The following is an 18,831-nucleotide window of genomic DNA, read 5'->3' as shown; positions in this document are numbered from 1 at the left end:
TTTTCTTGCCAACAGAACCCAGACTTCATCAGGGCAGCCATGTGCCCTCCCTGAGGTAATGAAGCATGATTTGTTTCAGCCAATCACGACAATCCCTTTCCAACTTTCCCAGCCTCCCTTGCCCGCGGGCGTTGCTGGATGATCCAGCTCTGCCAACAAAATGTAGGAGGACGTCCATGTATTATGGGGGAAGTGCTTCCGGGGCAACCGTTAGCATCACACGACAGAAGGGGTCTCACTGCTGTGAACACAGACCATCTTGCTGCCATGAGAGAAGGCTAAGACAACCGCAGTGTGGATGTTCTGGGGCCTGCAAACTACAGAAGCAACTCCAGCAATCACCGGTATCTGAAATTCTGGTAAGGAGAGAAGAATTTCCCCAACGTGGGGGCCCTGACATCTTTGGACAGCTGAATCACACCAGCTGTGGTTAACTTCCAGACCCCATTGCTCCACAGGAGAAATTTTTGACTGTTTATGCTTCTGTGACTTGGCTTTTTGTCATTTTGAAGTTTAACAGAACAGATCCAGGGAGTTTATTGTAAGAACTGGAGCTGACTGGGGTCTCCAAGCTGGCCTGGCTCACCTGGTTTTGGGGGACTGAGGACATGAGAACTTGATAACAGCCTTGAACCAAGCTCTGCAAGAGAGACTACGGGTCTGAGAGGTTAGTGGGGCTGAGGGTGGATCCCTTTTGCTACCACCCTTGGGGCCGACTGACATCCAATCAAACCACAGATAACGTCGGGCCAAGAAACAAGGTTTCTTCCAAAAGAAAGCGATGATGGTGATGATGACGATGGTGGTTTTAATGGTGGTGCTGATGGGGTGATCGTGGCGGTGGTGGCTGGGATGATGCCGTGTGTGATGGTGGTGGTGGTTTTAATGGTGGGGATGATGAAGCTGAGGATGATGATGATGACGCTGATGATAAGGATGGAGGTGGTGATGGTGGTGGTGATGAGAGGATGATGTTAAGAGCTAACATTTATGTAGCAATGTGGTGCTGTGTGCCAGACTCTGCTGTAGGCTCTTGTCATATACTAATTAGTCCTCACAAAAACTCTAGGAACAAGGTACTATTGTTGGGTCCATTTGCAGAGGCGGAAAAGGCACAGAGAGGGTACGAAACTTGCTTAAGATAGCATAGCTGATGAGTGCTGAGTGAGCACGCTTCCTCAGGAGAAAGAAACTCTTCTCAGGAACCTAACTGACACAGCAACACCGTGCTTGTTGCAATGTGTGCCATTTCGCCATCTGAGAGCGATGTCTACAGAGCTTAGTGTTTCTGGCTGAAGGCCTGCTTACTTCACTGATTTCCTGGGAGAAAGGGAAAAAAGTCCTGAATTATACTGTCTCCAAAGGCTGCCTTCCTCTAAGTCACCATGGACTCAGCTGTCAGAGTTCACAGAGTTAAATCTCTCTCTTTTGGGTGAACTTCTCCCTGTGGCTCTCCATTGCTGAAAGGTTAAACCAGAGTTTCTCAACTTTGGTACTACTGACATTTTGATCTGGGTAATTCTTTGTCATGAGAGTGCGTCCGGTGCATTGTGAGATGTTCAGCTGCATCCTTGACCTCTACCCACTAGATTCCAGATGCATCTGCCCACTAATTAGTAGCAACTAGTAGCTACTAGTAGCAACTAATGTGTCTCCAGACTTTGCCAAATGCCCCATGGGGTGGGAGTTGGGGGTGGCCCCTGGTTTAGAACCACTGGGCGAAAGGAAACAGGTTTCCAATCTTTAAAAGATAATTTGACCACGGGGCTCTCAGGAGACCCTCCCATCATACAGTGGGCTTCCCAAGGGCAAAGACCCAGCCTCACTTGTCTTCTTTCTCTTCCCCTGATGTTGACCTGTAGTTCATAGCAATGAGGACTCAAGAGATAGTAGTCAGATTGAACACAACTAGATTGCGATCAGGGATAAAACTATGCAAACAGAAAGTGTGGGGACTTCCAAGGAAGGCGGCCTCTGAAATGGGTCCTGAAGGCATCTCTGAAAAGGAGAGAGCTTCTGTGGAAGCATTCTAAAGGAGGTTAGAAAGACGATGGGCATCTGGGCTGAAAAAGCAGCACGAGCAAGGGGTGGGGATGTACATGTATATCTCAGGGAGTGCCTGGCTGGGGCAAGCAATCCAGCTTAGGGCCATATTACAAAAGGTCTGGATCACCAGCCTCGAGTGATGTGCAGCATCAAAAGATTCCAAATTGAATACTTGGCAGAAAACAACAAAAGCCTGTAAAGCAATTATCCTCAATTAAAAAAAGATTCCAAATTGGGACTTCCCTGGTGGTCCAGTAGTTAAGAATCCATCTTCCAATGCAGGGGACACGGGTTCTATCTACAGGACAACTAAACCTGTGCACTGCAGCTATAGAAACACAGCCAAAAAATAAAATAAGTATTTAAAAAAAAGGTTTTCAAACCAAGGCAAGAGAGTTTCAACTCTGGGTTTTAGAACAATCCCTCTGGCAGTTGCATGGAAGGTGAACCCGAAGGAGACACAGCTGGTTAGCAGCTGGGGTACTGCAATCATGCAGTGCGAGCTGAGACCCAGCAGACAGGAGAGCAAGAGACAGAAGGACTCTAGGAGTGCCAAGAGGCAGAGCCCTCCTATGTCATCATGGATAGATTCTAATCTTTCCCAAGACGGTAAGTTCAGTTCAGTTCAGTTGCTCAGTCATGTCTGACTCTTTGCGATCCCATGGACTGCAGCATGCCAGGCCTCCCTGTCCATCACCAACTCCTGGAGCCTACCCAAACTCATGTCCATTGAGTTGGTGATGCCATCCAACCATCTCATCCTCTGTTGTCCCCTTCTCCTCCTGCCCTCAATCTTTCCCAGCATCAGGGTCTTTTCCAATGAGTCAGCTCTTCACATCAGGTGGCCAAAGAATTGGAGTTTCAGCTTCAACGTCAGTCTTTCCAGTGAATATTCAGGACTGATTTCCTTTAGGATTGACTGGTTGGATCTCCTTGCAGTTCAAGGGACTCTCAAGGGTCTTCTCCAACACCACAGTTCAAAAGCATCAATTCTTCAGTAAGTATAAAATTTCCAGCCTGTAGTAAGTGGTTAATAATATGAGCTTTCCCTTCTCCATCACTGTTCCTGGCTGCGCTCTTCCTCCATTCCTCATTCTTCAGAAACCGCCCTCTCTTTTGAAAGCCTGACACCTCCTCAGAGGAGAAGTCTTGAGTTCCCAGATGGGGTTCCTCTTCTGTATGCCCATGGGCACTTACCCAGTAACCTTGTATAGGCGTTTTGGGCACCTTGTGATTTTGTGTTTTGCTTCCTCTATTAGACAGTGAGCTCTTTGCAGACTTTGACTCTGTCTTGTTCATTTCCTCCTTGAAGCAAATATTTATTGAGCACCTACTATGTGCCAGGCACTATGCTGGGTACAGGCATACAGCTGCAAACAATAGTCTTGTGTCCCCAGCACCCACAGATGGCTTGGAGAGTGAATGAATGAATGAACAAAGGTGAGGCCAATGGGATGGTTGAGGTGGCTGAGACCTAGAAAGCTTCAGTGAGTCACCCTCAACTGTCCAGGGGGGAGTGACCAAGGAGGAGCTGAAGCCTGGACAGTTAAAGAACAAGGAAACCAGCTCTCGACACACGGGGCCTCCATCTCTCATGCTTTCCTGGGGTGTTTCTGTGTTCCCAGGATGGCCTCCCCTGCCAGCAGGACCGCCACCTGTCAGCTGGCGTGGCTCTGTCCTCTTCACCTAGTTGGCCGAAGCTGCAGGAACCGCGGCTTTATTTGTTGTAGATATCAGTGGTTTGTCACTGCACATGCTTGTCCCCTCGTTGCCAGGTGACAAGCCCTGTTTTTACCTGTTATCTTTCCAGTCTTAACACTGGCAGTCGTAAACTGGGTGCTCAGCCCGTGCAAGGAAATACTTGTAGTGGTTAGTCTCCAGTGGAAGGAAGGAAGAATGTGCCACTGCAAAGCTGTCGACAGGATGGCACGCACTCCTGCCCTCCAGCTGTTTTGCAAGGAGGCACTAGAGCACCAGATTCTTCCAACATGGGAGAACCAACATGTGCCCTGCCTTCCCAGAGTACATTTCCTAAATGGAGTGGCCTCCTGGTTCCAGACTTTATTCCAGGATATTCTTTCAGCCTCTGCACAATCAACGCTGTTTTGTCTTTGGTGACGTCCTTTAGTGCTGTCTGTGTCTTCAGACTTTTTTATTTTTGGCTGCGCTGGGTCTTCATTTTGCTGCATGCAGGCTTTAGCAGTTGTGATGCACGAGCTTACTTGCCCCATGGCATGTGGGATATTCCCAGACCAGGGATCGAACCCATGTCCCCTGCATTGGCAGGCGGATTCTTAACCACTGAGCCACCAGGGAAGTCCTCTGTGTCTTTGGTCTTTAACTCAGGTTACCTCTAGCTGGGTCTTCTCTCTCGTTCTTCGGACACTCAGACATACCCGTTGGGAAATGTTATTTCCCCAGACCGGATTCACTTCCATTTCTTGGAAACTTGCCATATGCCCAGTGTTATATAATCAATTGTCCCATTAAATCTTCAAACAACACTGCATATTCCCATTTTATAGATGAGGACACTGAGGCTCAGAGAGGTTATGTAACTTGCTCAGGATCTCACAGCTAATGTGGTAAAAACGGGACCATACCCTGTATCTCTCCTCCGTAGCCTGTACCCTTGACCAATCTGCTATACGTCTCCTCTGGAATTCTATCTGGGAGCTATAGCTATGGGCTTCTTTTCCTTGAGAGCAGGACCCAGACCAACATGAGCCAGTGAGTCTCCTGGCTATGACCATCTCTCTGTGTATAGGTGCTTCTACATCCTACATACCTGTGCCCATATCCACAGTCACAGCATTAACATCTCCTTGGAAGATGGGGCCATTCTGGGGCAAAGGCCCCAAAGATAAGGATACGATGGCATCCTCATAAGGAGTTGTTTGCCTCAGCGTGTCTGGGAAGAAGTTACAAGGATGAAAGGGCTAGCGTGGGGCGTGGAGAGAAGAGATTTGGAAGACTAAGGTCTCAGGGTGATTGAAGGAGGTCATAAAAAATGATGGTTAAGAAATCAGAGACATACAGGACAATAAAATACGCAGGAGTGGGCCCTTGGGAAAAATATCAGGTTGGTTTATATAAAACCCAGTGGTGACTAAAGGAGTGGGGTGGTGGGCGGGTTGGTGGGAGGCTCAAGAGGGAGAGGATGTATGTATACATACAGCTGATTCATGTCATTGAGCAATAGAAACTAACACAACATTGTAGAGCAATTATACTCCAATTATAAAAAAAACGAACCCTGTCACCCAGAACCCTGGGGTTTACTCATTCATTCAGTGAACACTTATTGATGCCTATTGTACGGCTTCACATCCGAGGAGCTAGAGACTGTAAAGGTTAAAAAGACACGGTTCCTGTCCCCAGGGAGCTTGTGGTCTGCTGGAGGAAAGTGTGGCCAAGTAATTAGGGCACAATGTCATACCAGTTCTGAGAGGCAACCTATGGATGAGCAGGAGTTCTCCAGTTTGAGTGTGAGTAGAATGAGGTGGGAACAGTAACCTGAGGGAAGAAACAGATTTTTCAAAGATATTACTGCTACTGCTGCTGCTAAGTCGCTTCAGTCGTGTCCGACTCTGTGCGACCCCACAGACGGCAGCCCACCAGGCTTCCCCATCCCTGGGGTTCTCCAGGCAAGAACACAGGAGTGGGTTGCCATTTCCTTCTCCAATGCATGAAAGTGAAAAGTGAAAGTGAAGTCGCTCAGTCGTGTCCGACTCTAGTGACCCCATGGACTGCAGCCTACCAGGCTCCTCCATCCACGGGATTTTCCAAGCAAAAGTACTGGAGTGGGGTGCCATTGAGGAGGCCAATTACTGGGGTAATTGATAGGAGATCAAGGAAGGTGATGGGGCAAGGAGAGTGACAAGACAGGTAGAAAAAAAAATGAGAGTTTTGGTTCAGGAAGAGGGATGGTATGGGGAGGGAGGTGGGAGGGGGGTTCAAGATGGGGAACACAGGTATACCCGTGGCGGATGCATGTTGATGTATGGCAAAACCAATACAATATTGTAAAGTAAAAAATAATAATAATAATAAAAAAATTTTAAAAAATCCTTTTGACTGCAACCCACAGTAAGAAATGCATTTTCTATTTTGGCTCAGTACAATCACGCACGCACACACACATGCACACACACACACGTGCATGTGTGTATGTGTGAAACCAAGATCAACAAAGCAATATTTCGCAAAGCAACTTTCCAATCGTTCTGCTCTGTTCTGCTCTGTTTTGTTTTTCCAGTGTTGGTCAGGGATGGAGTAAGCTTATCACAAAATAGTACGCATGATATGATTTCATTTATATGCAATTATGAAACAGACAAAACTAATCTACAGTGGGACAGATGAGATCAGTGGCTGTCTGGGCTGCGGATGGGGTGGGGCAAGATTAAAAGCAAAGAAGTGAAAGAGCTTCCTTAGGAGATGGAAATGTTCTCTATCTTGATTAAGGTGGTGGTTACATGGGCACATGCATTTGTCAAAAATAAATACATAAAAATAAATGCATGAGAGGGAACTTTCTGGGGTTGGTGTTGATGTTCTATATCTTGATAAGGAATTTGCATGCACAGGCAAGTGCATCTGTCAAAACTCATCAGGTGGTACACTTCAGTTTTGTGTATTTCATTGTATGTAAATTTTACAAAAAAAGAAAAAATCATGGACAAATAGTGAACTATAGTTGATGATATGCATGCTGAAATCTTAGGAGGAAGTATGTCTGCAACGCACTTTCTGAAATGCATCAGAAAATAAAATAGATTGGTGGGTGGATAGAGGAATGGAAATGTTTACAGGTAAGTGATAAAGGAAATATCAACTGTCAATGCACGACAGGACGATTCAATGAGGAAAGAGCTACCTTTTCATAAATGGTGCTGGAAGAACTGGGTATTCACATACAAAAGAATGAAGTTGGATCCTTACCTCACATCAGATACAAAAATTATCTTAAAACAGATTTAGGACCTTAATGTGAGAGTTAAACCATAAGACTCTTAGAAGAATTGTTATTGTTGTTGAGCTGCTAAGTTATGTCCAACTCTTTGTGACCCCAGGGACTGTAGCCCACCAGGCTCCTCTGTCCATGAGATTCTCCAGGCAAAAATACGGGAGTGGGTTCCCGACCCAGGATCTAACCTGCGTCTCCTGCATTGGCTGGTAGATTCTTTACCATGAGCCACCAGAATACATAGATGTAAATCTTCCTGACCTTAAATTGGGCAATGGTTTCTAAGTTATGACCCAAAAAAAGCATAATCAACAAGAGGAAAAAAAAGTAAATTTGACATCATCAAATTTAAAAGCTTTGGGGCTTTAAAGGACACCATTAAGAAACTGAAAAGACAATCCCAGGAATCAAAGAAAATTTTTGCAAATCATAGATCTGATAAGAGACTTGTACCTAGAATACGTAAACAACAACAAAAACTTGCACACAACAGGAAGTTTATTCATAATTGCCCAAAGGTGGAAACATCGCAGATGTTCATTGACTGACAGTGGATATACACAATGCAGCATATTCATGCAGGAGAATATTATTGGGGAATAGAAAGAAATGAAGTGCTGATACATGCTTCAACATGGATCAACCTTGAAAACGTGCCAAGAAGCCACCTGTGAAGGACCATATGTTGTGGATTCTGTATATACAGAATGTCCACAACAGGCAACTCCAAAGAGCCAGGATGTAGATCCTGTTGCCCAGAGATTGGCGTGGGGATGAGAGGGCAGGATCCCACTGGTTAAAGAACACAGGGTCCCTTCTTGGGCTAATGAAAAGGTAATGAACTTGAATGTGCTGAAGGTTGCACAAATCTGTGAATATGCTAAGGTGATAAAATTACATACTTTCAATGGCAGAATTGTATGGTTTTTACCTCAATAAAGCTGTTTGAACATGTTAATGTAGATATAAGTGAAACAACTGATAAACTGACAAATTGCAGTTCACCGAAATGAAACATTTCTCTTCAAAAGATACTACTAAGGAAATAAAGAGGCAGGCCACACACAGTGAGAAAATATCTGCAAACTGTGTATCTAGTAAAGGACTGTGTCTATAATCTAAAAAGCTCTAAAACTCAGTAGAAAAACAACTCAGTTTTTTAAATGGGCCAAAGACTTGAACAGACCAATACATGTAGACATATAGCAAATAAACATATGAAAAGATGCTCAGCATCATGTCATTGCTAAGTCGCTTCAATCGTGTCCAACTCTGTGCAACCCCATAGACGGCAGCCCGCCAGGCTCCCCCGTCCCTGGGATTCTCCAGGCAAGAACACTGGAGTGGATTGCCATTTCCTTCTCCAATGCATGAAAGTGAAAAGTGAAAGTGAAGTCGCTCAGTTGTGTCCGACTCTTAGCGACCCCATGGACTACAGCCTACCAGGCTCCTCCGTCCATGGGATTTTCCAGGCAAGAGTACTGGAGTGGGGTGCCATTGCCTTCTCCATTGTCATTAGGAAACTACAAATTAAAATCACAATGAGATGCCTCAACGCACATTAGAATGGCTCATGTTTTAACGTTAAATTAAAAAAAATATATCACAGTTCCACATGCCGGTGAATCAACTGGAATTCTCACAACTTCTGGTGGAAATGCAAAATGTTACAGTCATGTGGAAAACAGCTGGGCAGTTTCTCATAAAATAAAACACACATTACAACCCACTTTTCCACTCCAAGATATTTATCCTAGAGATGAAAACCCAGCCTCACACAGCAATCTGTCTGCAAATGTTTACAGTGACTTTATTTATAACTGCCAAAAACCAGATGTTCCCCAGCTGATGAATGAATACACGAACCTCGGATCATCCACACGATGGAATGCTATTCAACAATCAAAAGGAAGAATCTTCGGATACATGCAACACTATGGGAAAATCTCCAAAACACGATGTATTGTGAAAGAAGCCAGACTCAAAAATGCCACTGACCATATAATTCTGTTCATATGACAGACTCTAGGGAGAGATGCTAGGTCCCTGGTTGCCAGGGACCAGATCAGTGGTTGCCAGGGACCAGGTGGGAAGCAGGATCACTGCAAAAGGGCAGGGGGAGTTTTCTTGTGGTGAAGGCACCGTCCTGAGACGTGATTGTGGTGGTGGCTGCTTAACTATATTTGTCAAAACTCACTGAACTGTACGCTAAAGTAGGTGAATCTTATGGTAGGTAAACTATAATGTAAAAAATTAATCTAAAAATAGTCTAAGAAAGGAAAGTGAAGTCGCTCAGTTGTGTCCGACTCTTTGCGACCCCAAGGACTGTTGCTTACCAGGCTCCTCTGTCCATGGGATTTTCCAGGCAATAGTACTGGAGTGGATTGCCATTTCCTTCTCCAGGGGATCTTCCCAACCCAGGGATCGAACCCAGGTCTCCCGCACTGCAGACAGATGCTGTACTGTCTGAGCCATCAAGGAAGTCCAAAAAAATAGTCTAAAGATGAATCTAAAACTTAAATAATCTTCATCTAAAAATTTTAAATATATTTAGATAGTGGAATCTGATGGTGGAAATATGTCTTTTTTTTTTTTTTTGGAAATATGTCTTTTTACATCTTTTTGGTATGTTTTCTGCTGCTGCTGCTACTAAGTCGCTTCAGCCGTGTCCGACTCTGTGTGACCCCACAGACGTCAGCCCACCAGGCTCCCCCCTCCCTGGGATTCTCCAGACAAGAACACTGGAGGGGTTGCCATTTCCTTCTCCAATGCATGATAGCGAAAAGTGAAAGTGAAGTCGCTCAGTCATGTCTGACTCTTAGCGACCCCATGGACTGCAGCCTACCAGGCTTCTCCGTCCATGGGAGTTTCCAGTCAAGAGTACTGGAGTGGGGTGCCATTGCCTTCTCCATTTGGTATGTTTGAATAAGTTCATAATCAGATGTTTGGCAAAAGTCATCAAAAAGATATAGGTGACTGATAAAATAAATGTGTGCATGACCAAAACACACAGACAATTAATTAAATAAAAAATAGTTGAGAATCCACCTGCCATGCCAGGGGACCTGGGTTCCATCCTGGGTCTGAGAGGATTCCACATGCCTTGGGGCACCTAAGCCCCTGTGCCACAAATACTGATGCCTGCATGCCCTAGAGCCCGTGCCCCACAACTAGAGAAGCCACTGCAATGAGAAGCCCAAGCACCGTGATGAAGAGCAGCCCTCGCTCGCCACAACTAGAGAAAGCCCTCGCAGCAATGAAGACCCAGCTCAGCCAAAAATCAATCAATAAAATTTTTAAAAGTGAGTCATTCCACCCTTCAAATCTTAAATGATAATAAATAATAAATATAATGGTGAAAGCATTAGAAGTCATGACCCAAAAAATTGACTTTATAAGCTACTGATGGGTCATGACCTTCAGTTTGAAAAAACACTGCTTTAGACCCGGTTAAGGCACTCAATGGCAACCTGCTCCAGGATTCCTGCCTGGAAAATTGCATGTTCAGAGGAGCCTGACGGGCTACAGTCCATGGGGTCACAAAGAGTGACTAACAGGCACAAGGCACTTTTCTCTGGTATTTATTTGTTTATTGGCTGGGTCTTAGTTGTGACTCATGGACTCTGGAGCACTTGGGCTCAGTTGCCCCAAGGCATGTGGGATCTTAGTTCCCCAACCAGGGATCAAACCCACATGCCCTGCATTGGAAGGCAGACTCCCAACCACGGGACCACCAGGGAAGTCTCAAGGTACTTTAGGTTTTAATTGGAGACAGCCTGCCTGGGGAGGTCGGAGCCTCCAGAAGTGGGCTTAACTGGGCTGGTTCTCCACTCTGGGAACAGGGTGGGGGGAGGTCCTGGCCAGCTCAGTGGGAAACAGCTGCCTGGTGTCCCCAGGGAATCTGGGCCACATGAAGAATCCTGTCTCCTCCATCAGGGAGTCAGCTTGGGGGTGACAGCAGAAGGCAGCCAACATTCTGAAAGTCATCTGTGTGGATGAAAACCACAAGGCTCTCATCCCCCATATGGACTGGACTCGACTTTGGGTTTTCACTCAAATCTGGATGTGATAGAGTTCTCCCATTCCGATGAAGGTTAGCTTTCTCAGCAGCCTTGCCACTGGGCATACAGGGTGGGTCTTAATTTAATTTTTTTAGTGAAATCATGTTCAAGACAGTTGTGGTCAAGGAAAAATGTGTCCCTATTACATCTGATTTTTATATTGGAGTTACAGTTAATATCAGCTTATGGAGGGTTTCCTGAATAAGAAAATGTTCTCCTATGTAAAAGTGCAGGTTTGGAAAATTCTCATTCAAACTCGTTTCTGCAGTTTTAAGAGGTGGGCTTACCTACTCATGGTCTTGGAGATTAAGATAAAACTCCAGTGGCTCAACATGTACACACTGCTATATTTATAATGGATAATCAGGACTTCCCTGGTGGTACAGTGGGTAAGAATCTTCCTGCCAGTGCAGGGGACATGGGTTTGATCCCTGGTCCAGGAATATTCCACATGCCAAGGAGCAATTAAACCTGTGCACCACAACTACCGAGCCCGAATGCTGCAACTACCGAAGCCCATGTCCCTAGAGAGCCCATGTTCTGCAAAAACAGAAGCCACCACCATGAGAAATCTGTGCATGGCAACGAGAGAGTAGCCCCCAATCACAGCAACCAGAGAAAGCCCATGAGCACCAAGGAAGACCCAGGACAACCAAAAATAAAATAAGTAAAATGGATAACCAACAAGGACCTACTGTATAGCACAGGGAACTTTGCTCAGTGTTATGTAGCAGCCTGGATAGAAGGGGAGTTTGGTGGAGAATGGATACATGTACATGTATGGCTGAGTTCCTTTGCTGTCCACCTGAAACTACCACAACATTGTTAATTGGCTCTACTCCAATACAAAATAAAAAGTTTAAAAAAAAAGGTAAAACCCCGATGTCTTCTTCACCAGAGTCATCACCTGACTTCAACGCCATTTGCCCGATGCTCAGAATATTGACAGTTCTGAGGAGAAGCAATGTCTTTCACACCTCTTTGACTTTGCCTAGATCTTTTTCCTCTTTTGTCCCTCGCTCGGTTGTGTACGACTCTTTGTGACCCCATGGAGCCTACCAGGCTCGTCTGTCCATGGAATTTTCCAGGCAAGAGTACTAGAGTGGGTTGCCATTTCCTTCTCCAGGGGATCTTCCTGACCCAGGGATCGAATCTGGGTCTCTTGCACTGCAGGCAGATGCTTTACCATCTGAGCTACCAGGGAAGCCCCCTTGTCCCCACCTAGTGAACTCCGGTTCGTCCTTCAGTACCCTGCTTCACCTGTGCTTCATCTGTGGCGATATTCCTGGATCCCTTCTCCCATGGCAGACAGAGATTCCTTTTTTAGCATTTACATCTATCTGTGCATGCAGTTGTAAAGTTAGGCTGGCTCTCTCTTTGGAGGTACGACACAACACAGGAATTTGTTGTTCCACAATAAAATTAAGCCTGGTGCTAAGAGCTCATGCCCCAGAGCATAATAAATCACTCTAAGCAGTTGCTGCAGACTCTTTCAGCCTCCAGGGTGAGACAGAGGGTGGAGGCATGTTTGCAGTGCAGACAATTATGCAGAGCCCTCTGGCTACCACCGAGAGGCTATTGTCCAATCCTGCCAGACCCTGGAAGGTGGGTATCCTTCCAGGTCCCTCCCAGCAGGGTGGAATGAGTGTCTGGCAGTGGCTGAGTGAAGCGTCCCCTCATAGCATCACATCATCATGCCATCTGGGATCCTGTCACCTCCCTGGGCACCTTGAGTCTGCACGGCACTGTCAGATGATCTCCCAATGCCCTCATCTCGCTTTTCCTAGTTGGAGAACTGGCTGCTTCTGCTCATCTGCTCTAAGCTCTTCTCTCTGATCCTTTCCTCCCTGGGAGCTTTCACTGGAAACACAGGGTGGTCTTGCTTGCCTAGGGGAGGGGGCAAGGGATGCTGAGGCCAGACGGCTTCTTACTAACTCACACCCTATTATGTATCTATCAGCACCTACCTCACCACATTGCAATGATTTACTTTCTGGCTCGGATCGTCCTCTGAATCGTGCGTCTTCTGAGATCAAGAAATGTTTCGCCAAAAAAACCCGAGAGGGGGCCAAGGCAAATTTTTGAAACCTCTCCCAGCCTCTCTAAAATGAGACCGGTCTCATAGTAGTTTGGTTGGGATGAACAAAGGTAAAACATATTAATTCCTTAGAAGAGTGCCTGTCTCATACCAGTAACTTAATTAATATTAGCTGTCTCATTATTGTTACTTGTTGTGGACGTTTGGCTGCCTATCCAACAGTCATTCTCAGCTCCTTTTTTTTCTGCTCTAGAAACTGAAAATTCAAAGTACTCACCTTCCCAGCCTTGCTTGCAGCTGCGATATAAAAACATACCCCAATTTTGAACAACAGGACTTGAATAAAAGTATGCAAGAGGCTTTGGGGAAAGATTTTCCTCTCTGATAAAAAGACAGAAAGATAGAGACCTTGGACACTATTAAAGAGAGAGAGGTGATGTTTGGAGCTGTGGCAGCCATGCTGTGACAATTAGGGCAGAGATAAAACCAAAAGTCAACCTGCTGAAACGGTCAGAGCAGAAAGATGCAAGGGTCAGGGAACTTCATGACACTGTTGAATGGCTGCCCCCATCTAGGAACTCTCTGTCTTAGAATACTGTTAAGGTGGATTTGAAATGTCCTTATTATGAGGGTTACTGTGAGTTGGGGGTTCTGGTATTAGCAGCTTAAAGTATTTCATTGAATGTGTGCATGCTAAGTTGTTTCAGTCATATCCAACTCTTTGCAACCCTATGGACTGTAGTCTGCAAGGCTCCTGTGTCCATGGGATTCTCCAGGCAAGAATACTGGAGTGGATTGCCATGCCCTCCTTCAAGGGGATCTTCGCAATCCAGAGATTGAGCCTACATCTCTTGTGTCTCCTGCATTGGCAGGTGGGTTTTTTTTACCCCTAGTGCCACCTGGAATGCCATTCCATTGAATCCGTTATTATAGAAATTTATGCTCAGTTACTATTGAAAGAAAGTGGCAGTGTCAGGCTGGAAATCTTGGGCTCCTGGGGCCCTGGTAAGGGCTTTCACTGAGCATCACTCTCCAACCTCAACTCCCTTGGCCAGACTCATATTAACACAAGAGCTGGCTGCCAACGGAGGTCATAGATAGGTAATGTTTCTTGTCCCACGAATACATGTGTTGGCCTCATAGGCAGCTCTGCAGTGTACCCATCAGAGAACAGGTGAACGCACAGCCAAAGAAAACACACAAGGGAGGGAGAAATCACGTACGAGTGAACAATCCAAACCCCTCGGGCTTAGTTTGCCCCCATCTGATCACACAGTCCTGTTCGTTTAATCCGAGGCGATCCGTAATCGAAATGGCAACACAGGGGTCAGCCTGCCGGGGGCTGGCGAAGAAACCCATGCCTATCCTCACCTTGTTTCGATGGCATTTCTAACTTAGTTTTGGCATGCTATTCATTCTCTTGTATCAGGGACTCTGTCTCTCTGTTGCTGAGAAAAGGGGGCGGGGGAGGCAGGGGTTATGCTTCTTTTGTTTCTGGTTAATTTTGTGGCTAGAAAAAATTTCGTAGGAAAGAGAAATGCACAACGTACTTTTACCACAACAACTACCGGTCCCATAGTGTTGCAGGAAGTTACAGGAATAACTGGCGTGTGCCTCGCACAGGCTCGCCAAGCACTTACACTGGGTGCGGGGGGTCCCACAGGTCAAATACTAGCGACAAAGGGAAGAGGGATGGGACAATACATTTTAAGGATGTGATTGACCTCCTGTCGCTAAGAAATATCATTTCTCTCCCCCTAGTGCTTTCTTGAGCTGGCATGTTCTCTCCTTATGTCACCGCAGTTCTATATGACCGTATTTCATCTCCACACTTGTAGAACTTTCTAGAGTCAACAGTGGTAGCTTCAACACAAAGGCCTTCCCCTCCCAGGCCCTACCCAGTCTCCTTCACCTCTGCAACCTCCCATTCTTCCTCAAATGTTCTCCTGCATGGATTTGCAAGATTCCACACTATTGGTGCTTATTTGCTAAGTCGTGTCCAACTCTTTGTGACCACACGGACTGCAGCCCCGCCAGGTTCCTCTGTCCAGGGGATTTCCTAGGCAAGAATACTGGAGTGGGAGTTGCCATTTCCTCCTCCAGGAGATCTTCCCAAGCCAGGGATCGAACCTAGGTCTCCAGCATTGGCAAGTGGATTCTTTACCACTGAGTCAACAGGGAAGCCCACAAGATTCCATACAGAGATTCTAATCATCTTTTCCTCTTTCTTTTCATCCTGCCTTCAAAATGGGATCATTCACCACATACTCTTCTTTTCCTTCCAGCACTCTCCTTCTTGTGCAGCTCGTTTACAAACTTACATTTCCCTGATTGGATAGATGTCTGTTATCAAAACTTTGAAGACACAAAAGGATGTAAAGTCAGTGAATGTTTTTTCCTTGGATCTACTCCCCTGCACCCCATCCGCCCAATGCCTCTTAGCAGAAGACATCTCTATGAGTGCTCAGATGTGCCTTCTTTTGGAGTTTGTACAGACATAATTTGATAGCGTGGTTTTGAGTCTAATTTCAGTCTCTACATCTAGCCCTGCCTGTCCTCCCAAGTTGTGGCGTTTCACGACCCACTCTTTGTATACATTTCCCCCTCATTGTCATTGTCTCCAACTGCCGAAGGCCAAGCTCATCATCTTTCCCGAACTTGACTTCTCCTTCTGTATTCTCAGCCTCAGTTCATGGTGTCACCATCCAATGAAGCAAGCTGGAAACCATGTCGCCATCTATGACTTCCCCTTGTCTGTCTCTCTCTTTTCCCTGCTCTCTCATGAAAGACAGCCATGAGCCACCCTGGTCTGCCCACTCCACTCCTTGATTCGTTTTCCCATTTGCCCTGTTTCCTTCGCCCTCCTGCTTCTGCCCTAGTCCAAGCCCTAACTCCTTATCAGCAGAACTAAAGCAACACACTGCTTTTTCTTGCCGCTGGCAACTCCTGTATTTAGCCTACTCACCACCATTGTACGCTTGCTCCCCTCCCAGTTCATTTAGGCTGCCATGGCTCATACACAGAGAATGAATCATGGTTGACTGAAGCCAGAAACGGCAGTTCTAATTCTCTTTGACAGATTTCACTATCTTAGGCTCCTTTGCACCAAGAGGGTAGTGATGTGATTCAGTTTTGGTGAATAAAACATACAGGGGAGATCTGGAAAGAGGCTCATGAAAAGGAAAGCCTCTGCTCCCCCACCCCCACCACTACTACCTTTTTCATTTATATTTTATTATTTTATTTATTTATGAATTTTTGGCCACACCACATAGCTTGTGGGATCTTAGTTCCTCGATCAGAGACTGAACCCAGACACACAGCAGTGAAAGCGTGGAGCCCTAACCACTGGACCACCAGGGAATCCCCTCATCTATATTTTAGAAGTTTAAACTCTGGGGACTTCCCTGCAGGTCCAGTGGTTAAGATGCCGCATTTCCACTGCAGGGGGCCCAGGTTTGACCCCTGGTTGGGGAACTAAGATCTTGCAGGCTGCGTGATCAAAAAATAGGGGAAAAAAACGGAAAACAGAAATGTCAAATCTTTTGGCTGACGTTTGGTGCCTAGACAACCTAGCTCTCTAATTAACTTTCTTGCAACATTACCCACTTCTCACTTCTCACCACATACCTCCTACTGGAGGCTGGGAGTAAGAAGCCCAAGAGTAAGTATACCCTCCATGGTACCTGGTTTCCAAAGAGGGCCCCCAGTGGAGCCCATCTCCCATGATCCACAAGCCACAGTCTTGTGCAGCCCCTTCCCACTCTGAATCTGCACAGGTCTTGTCAAATACTTTAACTCTTTGATGGCAGAGGGCCTGATACTATGTCACTCTGGGTCAGGACGATGCACCAGATTCCACTTAGGGCCTCCTCAGGAGCCCTAAGCCATCAGATAAGCAATCTCATCACCGGGAGACCACCACGCGCAAGGAAGTGTAAGTGAACCCCAGGAGAGGCCACGAGGAGAACTGAGAATCTTGGCCAGGACAGAAGACCAAGGCCCCCAACTCGTGATGGAGGTTGAGCTGTAACCACCAGCCCCCACTCCCTTGTGTCCCCTGAGCTGATACCCCGTGGAGCAAAGACAAACTGGGAGTGCTGGGGTGAAAAGGTGCCTGAAAACCATTTCTTCTGATCAAACTCAACTAGTCTCCTCTTTCTTACAGGTGCTGTTCTTCTTCTGCATCATACACTTTGCCTAGATTAGGTTTCCTCCTCATCACACTTATCCCATCCTCATGGCTCAGCTTGAATGTCACCTCTTCTATATATCCTTCTCGATAATGTCAATCCTAAACACTTGGGTATTTGGATCAGCTCTGGGGCAGGTGTGTGTTTTTGCCCAGCTGCCTTCACCCTCCCTTTCCATTGTAACAGCGGACCAATTTTGTTTGGAAGGATGATTTCTCCTTCTTTTGGGTGGAACTGTCAATCACGTCGTCCACTTACCTCTGTCTTGGGTGGGACATAAAACCTGACCGGGCCAATCAGCTGCGCTCTCCTTCCAGTACAAATCCTGAGACGGGTGACAAGAAACCGCAAAGGAATGGCAGCTTGACCGCATCCTCACAGTGCCTGCCAGCTGGGTCTCCCAAGCTGCTGTCATGCCTGTTCAGTGCAAGAGGTGATTCTTCAGCTCTTTCTTTGAGTCTCTGAACCCACCTGTAGCAGAGACAGTAAGATCACCAATGATTCCATTTTCCCCTTACAATTTCCAGTCCCCTGCAGTTAGGGCAGACCATGTGACTAGTTCTTACCGATGACAATGGAGTAGAAATGACATGTGTCACTTTCAGGCTGAAGCAGTGAAAAAACCCCTGTGAAAATCTCCAGTCTCTAGAGATCCCTGTGTGGTCACCAAGGAAGCTACACGTTTCAGGTGATGTGGCTACAAGATTGTGGAGCCTCCGTTCATCTGGGTCCCCAGTCGGTGAAAAGCAGAACTTCTGCTGACCCACAAGGACTATAGCATGACCTAGAAATTATGATTAGGGGGATGTTTGTTACAGCACCATAGCCTAGCCTATCCTGAATAATATACACCCAATATCCTTTCAATAATTTTTTTGCTTAAATTCCCATAGTCAGTTTATTACACCTAAAATATCTTAACTGATAAACTCTACAGTACTTGGCAGTTTCTTCTCTGATTACACTTATTAATGTGCATCTGGGCTCAGGTGGCTTAACAGCAAAGATTCCTCCTGCCAGTGCAGGAGATTCAGGAGATGAGGGTTCGATGCCTGGGTTGGGAAGATCCCCTGGAGGAGGAAATGGCAACCCACTCCAGTATTCTTGCCTGGAAAATTCCATGGACAGAAGAGCCTGGTGAGATGCAGTCCATGAGGTCAGAAAGAGTCAGACACGACTCAGCACACATGCATGAATGTGGATCTATGTTATCTTTTTAATCAGCTATCTTTATACATAAGCAGCTGGGCTAAGGACTACTAAGATTTAATTTTTGCATCCTACCACATTGCTGTACATTTATAAGACTCTCAATAATTATTTGTTAGGATGAAGTCAAAAGTTGAATAAAAATGAAAAGTTTGATGAGTCAACTAGATATATTCTTTTCAATCTTGGTTTCCATATCTATTTTCACATGTTTTAATTAAGAGATTTAAAAATATGATTATATCTCTATTTTTATAATAATAGTGGCAATATATACTTATGTATGTTTTCAATTATATTATGATTGTCATAATT

At 45.8% G+C, this 18,831-nt stretch overlaps 1 long non-coding RNA gene across 1 annotated transcript; it reads left to right on the top strand.

Moving 5' to 3' along the window:
- The first annotated feature begins 141 nt into the window (after positions 1–141).
- Positions 142–11,298, top strand: LOC129637273 (uncharacterized). Its single transcript, XR_008707412.1, has 3 exons — positions 142–359; positions 513–667; positions 10,952–11,298. It is a non-coding gene; the product is annotated as an uncharacterized LOC129637273 (long non-coding RNA).
- Positions 11,299–18,831: the final 7,533 nt, after the last annotated feature.

This window comes from Bubalus kerabau, chromosome 23 (genome assembly GCF_029407905.1).
Source record: "Bubalus kerabau isolate K-KA32 ecotype Philippines breed swamp buffalo chromosome 23, PCC_UOA_SB_1v2, whole genome shotgun sequence".
NCBI lineage: Eukaryota > Metazoa > Chordata > Mammalia > Artiodactyla > Bovidae > Bubalus > Bubalus kerabau.
Note: the sequence above shows the minus strand (reverse complement) of the source record. Positions and strands in the feature narration are given on the sequence as shown.